The sequence below is a fragment of the Falco punctatus genome, assembly GCF_963210335.1.
Source record: "Falco punctatus genome assembly, chromosome: 2".
In the NCBI taxonomy this organism is placed as follows: Eukaryota; Metazoa; Chordata; class Aves; order Falconiformes; family Falconidae; genus Falco; species Falco punctatus.
This window is the reverse complement of record NC_137581.1, coordinates 56,163,663-56,180,656: the sequence shown is the minus strand read 5'-3', so window position 1 is coordinate 56,180,656 and position 16,994 is coordinate 56,163,663. Positions and strand designations below refer to the sequence as shown.

The 16,994-nt window shown below is 38.5% G+C and overlaps 1 protein-coding gene across 4 annotated transcripts in view; it reads right to left on the bottom strand.

The window, feature by feature from the left end:
• The window catches only part of HS6ST3 (heparan sulfate 6-O-sulfotransferase 3), a 361,248-nt gene that overhangs the window by 326,631 nt on the left and 17,623 nt on the right, over nt 1–16,994 (bottom strand). The gene's annotated exons all lie outside the window — the stretch shown is intronic.

The following is a 16,994-nucleotide window of genomic DNA, read 5'->3' as shown; positions in this document are numbered from 1 at the left end:
CAAAATAAAGGAGAGTTAAGGGTACAGTGGCAGGAAAAAACAACACACAGTGCAGGAGCGGTCTGCAAACTAGGACCATGCATGGCAATCAGTTAGCTGAGGGGAATGTGCTCGAGCTTGTAGGTCACGAACCCTGGGAGGACAAGGAGTGTGAATAGACACAACAATTAACATGATGAGACATGTTTACAGAGCACAGGGGAGTGGGAGACGGATGGCGCCAAGGAAAGATAACACCTTGCAGTTAATTGCTGGCAGTTAACCACCAATCAGGGATTGCCTAGTATGCAATGCTTAGCTTCAAGAACCAATCTGTTTAAAACACGCACCTTCTGAAAGAGTATAAAAACTCGTGCTTCTGTACAATAAATTGACATTTGCTTGCATCAAGCTGCGTCCCGTCTCTTCATTCGCCGCAACACAGCTCAGAGAACAAACTTTAATTTACAGCCAGCATAAGCATCATGCTGCAAAGCCCCATTGAGGCCCTTGGCTCGCCATCACTGCTGCACAAGCAGTATATAAAGCTAGTTTACAGCATGAACTTCCACTCAGCTTGCAGTTACATCTTTGCAATGCAGTCACATAAGCATCAACAGTAATTGAGAGGGCTATTAATCTGTTCTGAATCTAACAGAAGAAAAAGGCTAAGCCCACTCTAACAGGTTTTCAATAAAAAGATACTGCTACTGAACTTCTTATTGAAGAGACTCTTCTCACAGCGGCATTACAGCTCTAGAAGACTTAAGTTTAAGTGAGCTACTGATGAAAAAAAAAAAGAGTACCATAAGATCCAAGAATACAATTTTAGTTCTTCATTTGGAATCTTTTCCCAAGATTGTGACCAGAAAAAGGTTTGAGATCAGAGAAAATTATGCAAAGATATATACGGTTATCAGTTTTATCATCTGCAGCCTTTAAATTTGAAGAGACAGTCCACTGAAAAGCAACACTCTACTTAAAAGCATTTTCACATGGACTACTAAACAGCTTGTATCTCAGATGACAAGCAAAGAATCAACCTTCATTCAGAAACTGAAGCAAAACCATGAGTCACAGGGCTCATGTGTCTGTGGTGCCAGCAACTGCAGTGAGCAACGATACATGTCAGTGTGCAACCACTATTGAGTATCAAGACAAACCGGCCAATGAATAGGCTAAGTGACTGGGACACCAGGTATTAAAGCAGCTGTAAGTCTAGGCTGTTACTCTGAGTACAACAACTGAAAGAGCTGGCTACTGGAGCTAGACACACTGCTAGAGGGACTGTAGGATCTGGTGGTCAATTGAGAGACACATTTGCCTGTACATGTGTGTCTGAGGCAACTGGAGGAGCTGGCTACCAAAGGGGCCAGGCGGTCCAGGCCTGGACTGGAGAGACCATAAGGTCTTGGAGTCAACTGGGATGTGTGTGTCTATGTTGGTGTATGCAAGGCGGTCTGTACCAACAACTGGCACACGGGTACAGGCCTCAGGGGCTCATACACCCAGGTACCACCAGTTGGGGAGACTGGAGATCCAGGGGCCACACCCTGGACAGAGTGTCTAAGGCCAGCTAGCAGAAGGATCCATGTTGCTTATCTACATTTCCCACTAATGGACATTCATCATGACCAACAATAGAGGGGCACAGGCTAAGGTCATTGGTACTGTTTATGTTTGCATGAGTGCTGCATTGTTTTGTCTGCACTGCATTCTGTGACTGGCCATGCACACATTATATATGTGTATTTGTGCAGGTGCCTACTGGAAGTACATGCTCAGCTGCACTATTAGCTGGACCTGGGGACACGGAGCTGTAGCAGCCTCGCCTCCACTGAGCGACTGGAATTGGCAAAACCCTAACAGACGTACTGGCCCAGACCAAAGGTGCAGTATCTTTGCTTCCCACAAGCAAGTGCTGATTAATAGAAAACTTAAACCAACAAGGACAACATGTAGTTTACCCTAAGTACTCATCCACGTTTCAAGAATCTGTAGCTTGGGGACTTCCCAAAATAGCATATTAAAGACTGTTGACAGACTTCTTTGGATATGTATTATTATTTGAGCCCAGATTAACTTGTAGCATCCACAGTGGGAAGGCTCATCTCCTCTTACTTTGAACCTGATACTTCCCCATTTAGCTGACACTCCTTGGTTATCTGCTCCATGTGACCTACAGTTTACATAAAGCAATTCTAGCTCCCTCAGCACCCAGCAGTCTTTATTCTAGCCAGTCAAAAAAACACTCCTGCCTTTCCCTGAACATTAAGCACCAGATTAATACAGTAATAAAGGTCAGGAGGGAGCTCTGGCAGTCATTTAGCCCAAACCCTTGCTCAAAAGTCAGTCTAACTAGAATAGGGTGCTCTAAGTTTTGCCCAGATATTTTGAGTAACTCCAAGGATGGAGATGCCACAGTGTCTCTGAGCAACCTCTCCCAATGTTTGACCAACCTCATGGGAAGAGAGCTTTCCTTCTCACCTAGCCAAAATTTCCCATTTTCCAAATTGTGTTCATTTCCTCAAGTCCTATCACAGTATACATCCAAAAAGAGACTGGTTCCAATCATCTATAGGTTCCCACTTGGAAATAAACTCTTATCTCTAATTTGGGGTCACCCATGAACCTGCTGAGACCAGACTCTGTCCCACCATCCAGGTCATTAATGCACAGACCTTTAAACAGCACTGGCATCACTGCCAGTTCTTGACTGACACTAGTTATCAGCCACCAGCTGGATTTTGTACCACCCCTCACCCCTACGTGCAGCACAACAGGCCGCTCGCTATAGCACGCCATCACCTAGTCCACGTCTCATCAGTGTACCTCAGAAAAATGCTGTGAGAGAGCATGGCGAAGTCCTGGCTAAGGTCAATGTGAACAACATTCATCTCTTTCTTTGCCTGTACAGCCAGTTCTCTCATCATGGAATCCAACTGTGTCAGTCAGACATGGTTTGCCCCTTACAGCTTTGTAGCGGCTTTACCCCGTCCCCTTCCGATTCTTCACACAGCTGGAAATGGCTTCCAAGGAGATTTGCTCAATTGCCTTCCCAGGGACAGATGTGAAGCCAGCCAGCCCACAGCTCCTTGAACCCTCCTTGTTGCATTTCTTGAAAAGGAGTAGAACATAATCTCAGAGCCCATACTGAATAAGTAAAACTAGGATGGCTTGTATGCATCGCTATACATTTACCAACAAAGAAAGCCAACTGTCATTTTAGCACGCACTTACCTAAAAAAGTCTTCATGCAAGTCTTCAGTCAGCTTTTTCTTCATTATCATTCATTCATTATCATTATTCATAACATCATTATCTCAGTATTCGTCTTCTTTCCAGACAATATCCCTTTAATTTTGTCAGCATTTTAGAAAATAACAAAATGAACATATTAAAAATAAAACAGAGGAAGAATATCCTTCCACCCATGATGTGACCTTTCTTCTCATTTGATAGCAGCTTAGGTTACCACAGAGCTTTTGAGGGAAAGCCTTGTTGAATGCCCTTGGCAACCCAAGCAGACTACAGCCACCAGATTTCCCTTGTGAAGATGGTTTTTGACCCTTTACAGAATCCTACAGACTACTCAGGCATGATTTCCTATTGAAAAAAACACATAGACCTCCCACTGTGTTGTATTAGGCAACTATCCACTAATTCTATTCCCTGTAATAGTTTCTCCTAGTTTTCCCATTGCAGATGTTAAGCTTACCAGTAAGTAGTAGAGGTCTTTTTAAAAATTACTTCCGAATTTTCCGAATACCAAGTTTTAAGCAGGAGGTCACATCCACGTTTAGTAGTTTGGTCATTTAATTCCTGAGCTCCTTTAAGTACCATATAGTTGTAGCAACTGGCACCTTTAAATACCATCTGGTTTATGCCTTTTTTTCTTCTCTGCCCACAACCCCCTTTTTAAAAAAAAACACAACTTATTCCACAATTGCTTCAACAACACCTCAATTTGAAGACAGATTATTTGATATACCCTCTATAACAAAAGGTTCCAAATCAGAAACTTCCTCAAAGCTCAGAGATGAGCACAGAGGCAAGAGGTAAATCATTAGATTCTTTTTTGATAGAGCTTTATTTCCAAACAGAGGATAGATGGAGAGATCATCTATTAGCCCTACGCATTCTTTAACGAGCTTCTTGTTCCCAGTGTGTTTCAAAAAGATTAATTTTATACCTTCTACAAATTGTTCCTCAAACATCCTTCTTAGTTGTGTTGTATTTTTATCTTATCCGGCCAGAATTTATGAACCTTTGTACTTTGCTCTTGCAGACAAAATTTGACCTTTTAAAAAATGGTGAAAACTGCTCTGTATAACTAACTCTTACCCTGCTGTTTAGCTATGCCACCCCAGTCTCTTTTTGGACTTATTATCTTCAATGGGTGTGTGCATTTTCTCCCAAGACTCCCATGTGGCATCTTCAAGTAGTTCCCATGCTACTTGCAAGGATTTTACTTTTATAAATTGTCTCTGAGATGCTTTTTCATTTTAAGTAGCTTTCTCTAAAAAACAAAACCTCCAAAGCAGAGGATTTTCAGAGGTAGAATGGTTTGAAGCTGTAAATATAAAAAAAAAAAAAAATTATATGTAAATATTTTACAGAACAACTCTTTGACAGAAACACTTTGAACCAGATCCTGCACACAATGGTCAGAACCTACATGAAACCCTGCTTCTCTGTCTTCAGCTTTGCAGACTAACTGCTCCATGAAATACTCACTAACTGTGTCTAGCAATTTAGTCTCCACATCAATCATTGCTGCAGCCACTGCCAGTACCATGCAGGCACCGGGCTGACCAGGGAGCAATATAACTAAGAGGCCAGAAGAAAAAGAAAGGACTCCAAAGAGAAAGAAGGAAAGGAGAACAACCACATAATAAAGTCAGTAAAGTCAGCTTCTGTGCACTTATACACCACATTGCTCACAGGGCTCCAGGTCCTGGTATTAAACATTTATCATATTTCATGAGCTGCTGTTTCTTCTAACCCATGATTGCAGAGAAAATTAATTAGAAATCAGATACTAGATGCGAGTTCAAGAAGCAGAAAGCAAACAAATCTCTCTTAAAAGATAAGAAGAAAGCATAAGCTAACTGCTTAAAATTAGCTCCCTAAATTTTAAAAGAAGTTAAAATTTGAGTACTAAGATTGAACAAGCCACTGCAGAATCAAAACACCTGCTGAAATTTTACTTGGTAGAGTTATGTGCATTCCTGTGTTTTGATGCAAACAGATACCCTATTTGGATCTCGACTATTGTTTCTATCATGAAATCATCTTTCCCTCTGTGTACCCCAAGGGTATCTCTCCCCCTCTACTTGTAAATTCTCTTTACTTCATACCTTCTTGTACCATCAAACCATTCCCTTTTTTCCCCCGGGTCACAGAAGCATTAGCAACCTTCCTTCTCTCCCCCTGTGGCAGAGGGACAAAGCCAGGACCTATCTACCTTCCTTCACCTGCTGGGAAGGACTCTCCTCCTCCCTGCCTCAGGATGAAACTAGTGGCTCACACTGCAGAGCTGGGTTTCAGTACCGCCAACCAACAGCTGATGGAAAAGCATAAAATTTTTCTGCCAACTCTGTCAACACTAATCTTAAATACCTTCTTTTCCAAGACATTATAAAAGCAAAAGACTAAAGCTATAGAGATAACTTGCAGTTGTTTTAATTCTTTATACTAGGAGAAATTTAATACAAATCAAAGGGAAGCAATTATAAAAGCCCCTGAGCAGCAGCTTAAGGGAGCAGATAGAAACACAGGGGAGTTACACATAAATGCATCTTTTCTGTTCCCTGTCTTTTCAGGTAGGGGGAAGAGAACAGTTATTTTTCCCTTATCAGTTTTTGTGTACTGCTAGGAACAGAGGGAACAATAACACAAAGAATTTAGGACAGATTAGTCAGTTCTGTTAGCCCCTGCAAGACCAAACAGTTAAAAGTCCAAAACCCCCTTTGAACCTCAGCAAAGCAGACAAGCTCAGAGCCAAAAAATTCCAGCCTGCAGCTTGCCAAATAGCACAGACGAACACTACTCCAACAAGCTCATTCTGTATGTCAAGCAAGCAGGTACAACACAAAGGGGATGTGAGTCACACAAGAAAAATATATAAAACAAAGGGAAAAAGAGCCGGCAAGATAGGAAGAATAGTGGTATGGGAGAATGGACAACATCAGGCTGACAAGAAAGTAAAACGGAAGTGTAGGATGTAACCTGGATAATGCAAAAAATAGGAAGCATCTTTACAGAGAAAACTGAAAACAAATGTGAAAGAGAAGCTTTCCTTTTTCCAAATGTGCTTTCAAGCTCTCCTGTTATCTAAACGTACAGCACAAAATGAAAATCCTCTAGTCATGTAGTACCAAATTTAGCTCATGAAATGATACACAACCTGTAATTTTGTTTAAAATATCAATACAACTACAATTACCTTCTTGTCATGAATACATCCTAATTAACTTGATTTTTTTGTTTCATTTGGGTTTTTTAGTATTTTCTTTGGGCTTATTTTTATTATTTTCTTTGGAACTACCTGATAACAGAGTGAAATACAAGCAGCAGAGCGTGAAACAAGAATGATAAACATCTACCATTCCCACTGCTCTCCTAATCAAAGCTGCAGTTCTGTGTGGCCGCACTTAAGCTTCCTAGTCAACCTGTTAGTCAGCTGCACTCCATCAATTTTACTATTACTCTACAGTAATACCCAGCAGCCATTTGGATACCTGCTACTGACCCATATCACAATGGGATTCTTTATCCCATTATCAGATATCTGCCAATTTAATCAAAATGAAAAGAGATACACACTAATACAAAATAATCTGCATAAGTCAAAAGCAGTGCTGCAAAACCCAACATATATTTACATGCTTGTTGACCCATCAGCTTTGGACAATAGCTACAGCAGACTGGAGATCAAAACAAAGACTTCGCTGAAGAAGGTCATGTGTTACAGAGGACCTGGGCTTTTTAGGAAAAGCTATTTTCAGTTATTCCTTTCATATAGGCAGCTAAATTCTCTATGTGGAGAAAACCATCTCAACAGGCGCTTTCAGGTTTTAAAAAGCTTGACAAGAAAGGCATGACCACTTCAATACAGCTGAGCTGAAGTTTGTGACACAAGTCTTTAAATGGGGACTTTAAACCCTTAAGTCACTAAAAAAAAAGTTTAGTAAAAAATACATACACACACACACATATACACATAAACTACTTGAAGTTTCTCCCCAGTAGCTTAATAAGTAGAATGATTAAAAAGTTTTGAGGATATTCTGATTTTTTCCTACTTAGCATTTTTAAGCATTTATAGTCCACTTAAAGGAAATATGAAGGTATAAACACCAGTGTTCTTTGCCTGCATATTTGTTCCTCTTTTGTGGATTCTGTATTTGCCTACATGATTTTATATAGAAGTTTTGAACCTTGCACAAAAGAATCTTACCTATATTGAATGTTCAATCCAATAACTAAACTTTGGAGCAGGAAAAAAAAAAGGCACAACATGTTCTTTCATTGTAAACTCTAGGAAGTTATTTCATGTTAACGCATGACAACTAAAGTTTTACACTGTAATTTAACTGTTAATGGTTTAATAAAGTTGTAACTGTAGATGGAAGTTAAAAAGCTCTGAAAAACACTGCAATGTGAATACAGAAAACTACAAAAGCATTAACTTTCTGGATAAAAATAATTTGGATAGAAATGCTTGACTTAACATACCCTGAAACTATAAATACTACAGAACACCAGGAGTCCAAGTTTTAACAACAACAAATACATGACCACCTCTTATTTACTGAATTGCTATTCGAGTTCTATTTTATCTACTAAGCTTCCCCTTACTAAGAAAAACTGGACCCCTGCAGCCACCAGAGAAGCTGCCATCCCACTCTTAAAAGAAATGCACAAAGGAACATATTTACAGCACATGCTTGAGGCCAGCTTGACTTTAGATGTCATGGACATATAACACATTAAAAAAGTTATTGCTGGTACTAAGTTGTGTCTTTCAACAAACTAAAGTAACGCTCACAGCAAAAAAATCATTGCAGCTCTCCTTCCTTTATTTAATAATTATAGCTTCTGATCCTGTTCAAGGAATTCTTAAACTGAGGAAACAGGGCCTAGTCAAAATATCTACATCAGCATGTTGCAGCATCTTCTCCATTGCAATTTTTCTCCCCATTGTCCATAAATAAAAAGTTTTACAGTTATAGAAGTTATTCATTACTCACATTTGAAGCCTCTTGGAAAATAATGGTCCTACTCCCATCATTAAAAATCAAGGTCTAGGTAAAAGGATCAAAATATTACATGACAACTGTGCTACTGGGGATTTACAGTGTAGAAGCTGAATATGCTTAATTTAACATTTGGGTCTCTTATTACAACACTTATGTGACTTGAGAAACCTATGGAGAAAAAAAAAACCCACAACCAAAACCTATTTAGGACAGGGCTCAAACTAACTGGTACTTGAAGTTTCTCATTATGTCCGCATCATTCTCTTCCACCAAGTATAAAAGAACACATGGAGAGTCTTAAACCCTAAACCAAGTTTTATTTGGAAAAAAATGAACTTTCCAGTTGCAAAATTTTGATCCTTCCTTCACCTCACAAGATCGTAGATTTATTTCTGCTCCCTGCTCTCTTCTGCTGTCTTTCAGACTTCACTGTCACTTTAGGCTCACAGCTTATTCCTACACTGCTTCTGTTCTTTCCCCTCTTAATCTGAGGAGTTCCTCAAGCAAATGCTATCAGTTGCTATTCCACCTACCCCACATATTCTCAGTCATAGCCTGTGTGCAAAGACACATGGCAATGAAGTAAAAAATTGCAAGTAGCTACTTTCAAGTGTGAAGATACACAAACACTAAGATACAAACGTATCTGCTACTTTGACAAAAAAGCTCAAGAAACAAGTTAGAAATAGGCTACTTGGTTAAAGAAAAAAATCAAGTTTTTCCCTACATTACTACCTCTAAAATTTCATGTAACATACATTTAGAAGCATAGTGTGCCAAAGTCTTATAAACAGAAATCTGTAAGTCAGCAAGCTCTTTCCACTGACATTATTAGACTTTAGATGAGAATCTGAAAAAAAATGTTATTTTTTTAGTGGTGTTTTGTGAAGTGTGCCTCCTTTCACTCACCTCACTTTCAAGTTTACTTGTTTGCAGAAAGTAACTGGCCTCAGATAGGTCCACATACTCCACATACTCTAATATCCTTAAGGACATTTGCTTCCAATACCAAACAGCACCAGGAACCATGAGGCCAGCCTTCTCATCAACTTCCAAGTTAATCACAGAACTAAGTAGTATACTGTCAAGTCAATTACGAATATCATGGTTTGTTTCATCAATCCTTCATTATTTTGAGTTTGGAAACTGGAGTTACATCTGGTCATTTCTCTCCCCATTCCAATATTCGTCTTTATAAGGCATTCCAAGTTTCCCCACTACTAAGTCAGTGCATTTGGCATCTCTATCAGTTTGTAGGCACCCAGCCATGCTTCAACCTGTATTAATACACTTTCACAACTGACATATAACTATTAGTGCAACATTTCTAATATGACCAAAATCCACTTGACATCAACCATTTTCTAACAGATTAGTATTTAAAAAAAAAAAGGGGGGGGGTTTAAGGCATCAAATTTAAGCCATTAATTAAAAGCCAACAGCTCCCCCCACCCTGCTTCCTAACATGACTTTAAGCTGCAGGCCAAGCTCCAGATCTTTGTATAAGTATACACAAGGCCACCTAACAGTAAGCTTCAGAGCAGAAACAAAGTCCTCAGAGCTTGAAGATAAACGGCCCTATCTTTACAAGAACCCATTTTATACTTTTTTAGTCAATATATACCGAAATCTTGAGCACTGATCATGTAACAGACCACAAGTACTTAAAGAGTTATTGATTTTGCCAGTCTATAATTTATTCTGAAAGATGATCCATGCCATCTTGAACAAAATCCCGAAATAGTTCTGTTGTTAATTTTTTCCCCCTAAATTAGTAGCTGTTTCAAGGCTGAATCATTTTATCATAACAGCAGTCCAAATTAGACCCTTAATTCATACAATCAGCCTCCTACACAGTGTTTGAAAACCTTGTTCAGCAATAACAGAACTTTGAAGGGACTTCAGGTTACATTCTGAGGCAACCAGGAACATTAAGACATCCAATGTAGTTTAGCACTAGAAGTTCAGTATTTCCAGAGAACAGGCAGCAAGTTGAATGCAATACTAAATACGTTAAAGAATACAGGTTCCCTTGCTTTCATCAGGTCTCATTCTGCACAGAAAGCAGCAGTCTTTAAGTTATTATCTCAATTCATTACCACGGCTGGGTGAAACTCTGGGAGGAAATGCTTTACTCTTGGTGACTTAGAAGGCAACACATGAAAATTACCAACACACCTGAAGGGAGAAATCATTCAGTTCCACCAGCTCTCTACACTTTCCATCGAGCTTCTCTGTGATCACTAGAGCAGAGCTGACAGAGAATTTTTTATTCCTCTGCAATGAGTTCTCAAAATTATCAAGAGTAAGCTCACAATTTTATCCCTATTTTTGCCACTGGCTGGGTCTACAGATTTAAGCTCTATCAATGTAAAGGCATTACACAGTAACTTTTCCCATTCCACCTCAAACTGACACATACCCCAAAGCTATGTAAGAATTTAAGTGACATCCTATTCAAGAGGATTGGAAATTACTCTAAATTAGGCAGCTAGTTCACAGAAATTAAAAAGCATCTTAATAACACAAGAGAGTTACAACAGTTGCTATGTCTTATAGCACTGTATAGCCCTAAGGGGATGCTACTGACACTGCCACACTCTTTTTTCCCCCCCATGGTTTCTCTGCCTGGCTCCTGTACACAAAAGAAAACAGCTCCTTCGTTTTAAAGAAAATCTTATTAGACAGCCTATTTTCCAGACTGAAATACCAGAAGCTGCCAAAAACCCACCCCTACATGATACATTAAACTAGATTAAAAAGGAAGCAGCAAGGTCTGCATGAAAGGAGCAAGCAAATTTGCCTGGATAAACCACTAAGTTCTCTTCCAGACAGTTAGAAGAACTGCTGCTCAGGTAACCGTTTTCATAACACACACCTCCCTGTCTCAAAACTTATTAAGTTTCACAGTTACCTGTAAACTACAGTGATGGGTGAATAAGAACAATCAATTCCCAAATGAATTAGTGCTGACCACTGTTTTGTCAATACTAGCAATTAACAGTAAATGTGAGTTCTAGCCATTTTTGGAGGCAGCCTGCCAAGGTATATTGCAGCTGCTTCAAAAGTCTAAAGACAAAAGTTGTCTTTGGTTCAAAAGTTTTCCAGAGCTGTGACAACCCTGATGCTGAAAAGTTCTGTCCTGATCAATCATTTATCTGCTACTCTGGGCAAGGGAAGTCTCACAGAAGACAAGTACAGTGCAAAAAATAGTTAAGGAGAGTTGCTAGTTGTTGCCACAAGTTCTAAAACAAGTTCTTTAAACACAGAGGAGCAAAGATGAGCAGAAAGCATTACTATCTCAATCAAGCTGGATCAAATCAGTCCAATTTCCCTCTGAAGTACAGTAATTGACATCATATAGGAACAAAACGAAGGAAATGCTTCAAAACAAAAAACAAATGAAGAAGTATGACTTCAGACAACATTTCATATTAGTGTTGTAAGACTGAAAAAACACAGCCTAGAAAAAAAATACAATGTGGCAGAGGCAGAACTCCCTGGAAAGCAATTCTGAGAGTTGTATCAAACAAAATGCTTATTACAAAAGGATTTAATTCTATTCAACATTCACATCAACAATGCGGATGCTGAATACAAACCACATTTATTAAATATGCCAGTGATTAAAAGCTAGAAAGAACAAAATTGAAATGTAAATCAATTTTACAAATTAAAGAAATTGACAGAAGAGGAATGAAATCCAATTGGGATGAGCACAAAACTTGTATACAAAGACAATGGGAAATGTAAGTAGCAGTCTTCAAGAAAATGAATAGTGTCTAAATCCCAAGCTGAACAGTCAATGTCAGGCAACTGCAAATAGGCAAACATCACTGAAGTGTACAACCACAAGTAAACCTTTCAGAATAAGCAAAGGAATCTTTTTTGCTCCACTTGGTACTACACTTACAGATGAAATACTGAACCGCCACTAAAGTATCACATTTCAAGAAAACAACTGACATAAATCCAAAGACGAGGAACATGAAGAATGGCCTACAATAAATACAGAATGAGCTGGATTTGGTTACTTTTTAGGAAGGGAAGGTTTAAAAGGGACTTCTTAAGAACAAAAGTACCTAGCAGGCTTAGTGGAGAGGAAAGGGGATCAATTTGTTCTCAGTTTCTCAAAAGACAGAAGATGCAATGGGCTTAAAATTGAAGTTAATAAGATTCACACTAAGTGTTGGGGGTAGACAACACCACTTTCCCATAGTAAGGACAATGAAACCCTTGAGCGGATTGCGAAGGTTCTTTTAAAGCATCCAGCCCTGGAGACAGTTAAAGAAAAACACCCACACCGACAGTAGCAGGACCTCAAGAAATTTAATCCTTGTTGCTCCTTACATCTATAAAAAAACCTACATAGAGCTTACTGGCTCCAACATTCACTTCAGTAGAAGATACCAGAGAATTTGTGCTCTTTTTTCAGTTTAAACATTTGTGACTTTTTATTCTCTTCTCCCCACTACCTTCAGCATAGTTTTAATTTTCAGTTAATGCTCTTACATTTTTATGCTCATCATAGTTACCATGGCTGCAAAGAACAGAGTCCATCTTACGTTCTGTTGTTGCTAGAGCTTTACAGACATTCAATGGTCAAATAAAGGACTGCATAAAAAGAAAAAGGAATCCTAATAGTTTCTATTCAACTCTCCCAATTCCATGACTCATAGGTTTACTGCTGATTTATACTTCCATAGAATAACAGAGCACGCAGTAAGTTAAAAAGACATGAGGAAATGGAAAGTATAATGAAAACAAAATAATGAAAATCAATAGTCTTGAAGACTGCACTGATAATAAAGCTCATGGGGTTTACAGAATTAGACTGTTCTCACTGTTTCAAAGAAAATTAGAGACCACTTTCAATGCAGTGTCCTTTCAAGTATATAGTTTCAAAAATTACCTTCCTAGTTCAATCAAATTTGCAACAAAAAATAATAATTGATTAGTAATGATATTGAAGACACACCAGTAAGGGAGAAAACATGTCTTGATTAGGACTTTTAAGGTCCCTCTCAATCCCTCATACGCAGACAGGCAAAGCAAGCCCCACCTCACAAAGTTTTACCTGGCAACTAAGAGGCAATCAGTTTAGACAATGTCTCTGCAACATTAGATGTGCAATTCTTCTCGTCTAGTTTGAGACATTAAGTCCCAATTAGCCATTGCAGTCTTCCCTTGTGATCACTGAAAGGAAGAACTGCCCCTCCAATGTGGCAGGTCTCAGCCATGTGTTAGGTCCTCCAAAGGACTGCCTGTATTATTCCATTTCTCACCGCTGTCTACAGAGGCAGCGTAGCCTCTCTCACTCAGACTTGAGACCAAGCCTTCCCTGGCATTCCAGGTTAGACATCTAACATTTCTCTTCCCCTTTCTTTCCTCAAGCAATGTTGGCTAAACCTCCACAGTCTCAGCTTCTTGGCAGCTCTGAAGAAAAGCCAGGTTCCAGAGGTGGAGCTCAACATAAGCATCATCAATTTCAATGACTTCCAGAGACAGCAAAGCAAATATACAAGACTGCTCCTTAAAAAAAAAAAAAAAAAAAAAAAAAGATTCCACACCAGTCTCAGTTACTTCCTGCTGTAACAGCCATCTTCATAAGGCAGAGCAAATATTTCATGTCGTGGACACAATGCAGAGCAGTAACTCTCCTATTAAATGTATGGTGGCCTATGCTACTGATGCAAGAACTTCCATGTGAGCCTAACCACATCTTCATGGGAGAAGTCACATTGCTTTAATAATACTAACTATTTGCAATGTTGAACTGAAAACTATGCTAATCAGAATCTAATTTAACACTGCATCAGCTGCATAGCCTTCTCAATATCCTCATTATCCAGACAGCAACTTCTGTAAAAGTGAGAGCTATACATTAGTATGAAAAACTAATAGCCTAGCTCTGTCAACACTTCAGCAGGTGTTTCAGCAGAATATCTCACATCCTGAAAAGTAAAACATATAAAATGTTTGAAGAAAAAAAGTCTAAAAATGTTTTGGGTTGGTTGGTTTGGTTTTGGGGTTTTTTTTTGGTAAAGTAACGTCATTCAAAAGAATATCTTTGATCCTTGGCAAAAAAGATAGTTCTACAACTTCACAATAGAATCCATTACATTGACAACAAACAACTTTTCATACTGAAGTACCTAAGCTGGGACAAGGGCACAGGACACTTCATACCATTAAGTCACAGAGAGGTAAAGGTCCAGTGACATTAAAGTGACAGAGCTGGCAAATGGCCTTAAAAAGTTCAAATTGCTGAGGCACAGCAGCAATTTCTACCCTGTGTTCCTTCTTGGGACCTGAGACTTCAAAATGCCAACATCAGAAACAGGAAAAGCTGAGATAAAGAGTCTTTAAAATCCTGACGAGATTTCTGAAGTAAAACATCTTTAAAATGCACTGCCCATAAAAGACAAAGAACCCAAGGTGAGGTGAAGTAAGGTAGCGCTTCACACGCCTTTTAAGACCCTCAGCATCATCATCCACACTCTCCCTACCACCTAGCCCCTTCCCCCATGAAGTCTAATTATAGTTTCTTCATGAACTCTTCTAAAGACCTGTATGAAAAGGTAGGATTTAATCTAATTTATTCATAACAAAACAGCAAAGAAAATACTTCCAAGAGGCCTTCTTTAATTTTTACTTACATTATTACCAGCCCTCTGAGAAGCAACTTCTCAGAACATGGAGATTTACACTATAAATTCCTTATTCCCTCTATGTAGTAAAAGATAGACTACATATATAGATCTGAAAGACAAGATTATATTAACAGCCTGCTATGAGAAGAAACAAAAAAAAAATCCAAAATACACTTAACATAATCCTCACTGCATCAAATACATGGCACAAGAGACCAAACACCTTGGTACCAAATTTGTAATTTTTTGTCCTGCTGCCTCCTTCTAGAGACAAAGAAAATTCACTGTCAGATATTTAACCGATTTAGCCTGATTTTCTGACTCCATGGCTGGAAGGTAGATGAGAAAAGTTGAGCTACCCAAGGAAGTCTAATGCCTCAAATACACTCAGAAGCTTTAAAGGATGACCAAAAAATAATCAGTATGCTTTACGTTAGACTCATATGCTAGTTTCTTGCCTTTTTTTGGTATAGTCTCATCATTCTCAATTCTCCATTCAGACATTAAAGAAAAAAAAAAAATACTTAGATGCATGTCTGTAATAGTACAGTCCTCCAGCAAAGTATTTTAGGCTTGATTCCAACTTTACCACAAGCAAAGACATTCACAGCAGAGATAATCCATACTCTGAGCTTACCCAATTCATTTTAGACCTCTTTGAAAAACTGAAGTCAAGCTACATGTTTATACAGAGAAAGCAAAGGGATAAACGAAAAGGTGTCTGCCCAGCACAGGATATGATACAAGAAAGAATGAGTATTAGAACAATGCAACAAATAGTTATTCACAGCACTTTCCTCAGTTCTCTGACACAGAACTGCTATGTCACAGTAAGCAGATCATTCACTAACTAAACCAAAAAAAAAAAAAAAAACAAAAACACCACACAGTTCAGCTATATTGGTGAAATGTCAGTGCACGTCTTTCTCCAGTCAAAATAATTACTAATTATCCAACAAATAAGCACTATGATCTGCTTTGTAATTCAACTCAGTTTTAAATTTAGAATGTTTTCATTTAAAAGTACTGAAGCCACCACCCCAATTTTATAGCTGTTCTGTAATCTTTGCATTTCAATTTAATGCTCAGTTATTTACCTATTAATATTCTTCATGAGAAAGGAAAAAAGACGACTTCGGTGGCAGATTACATATTTTCACACATTTCTACAAGTATTACTCTTCCTCCTCCCCTCCCTGGTTTACCTTACAAGTTTACTGAATATTCCTTAAAGCTGTACAGTTACCACCAAATTATTTTGTCCTTGAGGACATTCACAAATACATACACTTTACCTTCAGCTAAACATTTTTCAAAAAATTGAATTAATTACCTTAGCAGTATACTGCAAGTACAGTCCAAGTTCACAACCATCAAGAATAAATTCAAAATACCCTGACTGGTGTCGCACCAAAGGTGACTATTAGCTTTGTGGTATGGGAGGGCCTTTGATGTTCACATCAAATAATCTTCAAATTGTTAAACAACAATAGTCAACTCTATTGTCTTGACGAATAGGTCCTGTGAAAATCAGTCTGGCTATGTCATGGACTGTACTTGTTTTTAAATGACAAGACACCAAACACAATGTGTGAGTGGTCCTACTGAAAATTTAAAGTTTGTGGACTCAAAATCAAGATGGATAGTAAAGTGAAAGAACGTAAGTTATCTGGAAAACTATAACTACCAAAAAAAAGAAAGGTATTTTTCCCAAATATTTTACAGATGTTGACATTACAATCATTACAGCGCAGCAGTTTAAGAGAGAATCCAGCTCATAATTTCTGACTACACATGTTCAAATTCTATCACACAAATAAAGACAGGATCTAATATTAGCCTGCAAATCTGATTTAATGGTAAATAAATCAGAACAAAGCCCAAAACTTCCTGAATCACCTAGCGCGACCTCGTATTGCGAGAGACTACCCATCTGACACTTTCCATTGTAATTACAGGCAAGACCTTTTGCAAGACCCAACAAAATACAACATCACAAGCTAACATGCAGAGAGGCAACACGCACACAAAATTCAGAATTTTTCCACTGTCGTCAAAAGAACATTAACAGCATGATTTGTTGTTAGTACTGCGTTCC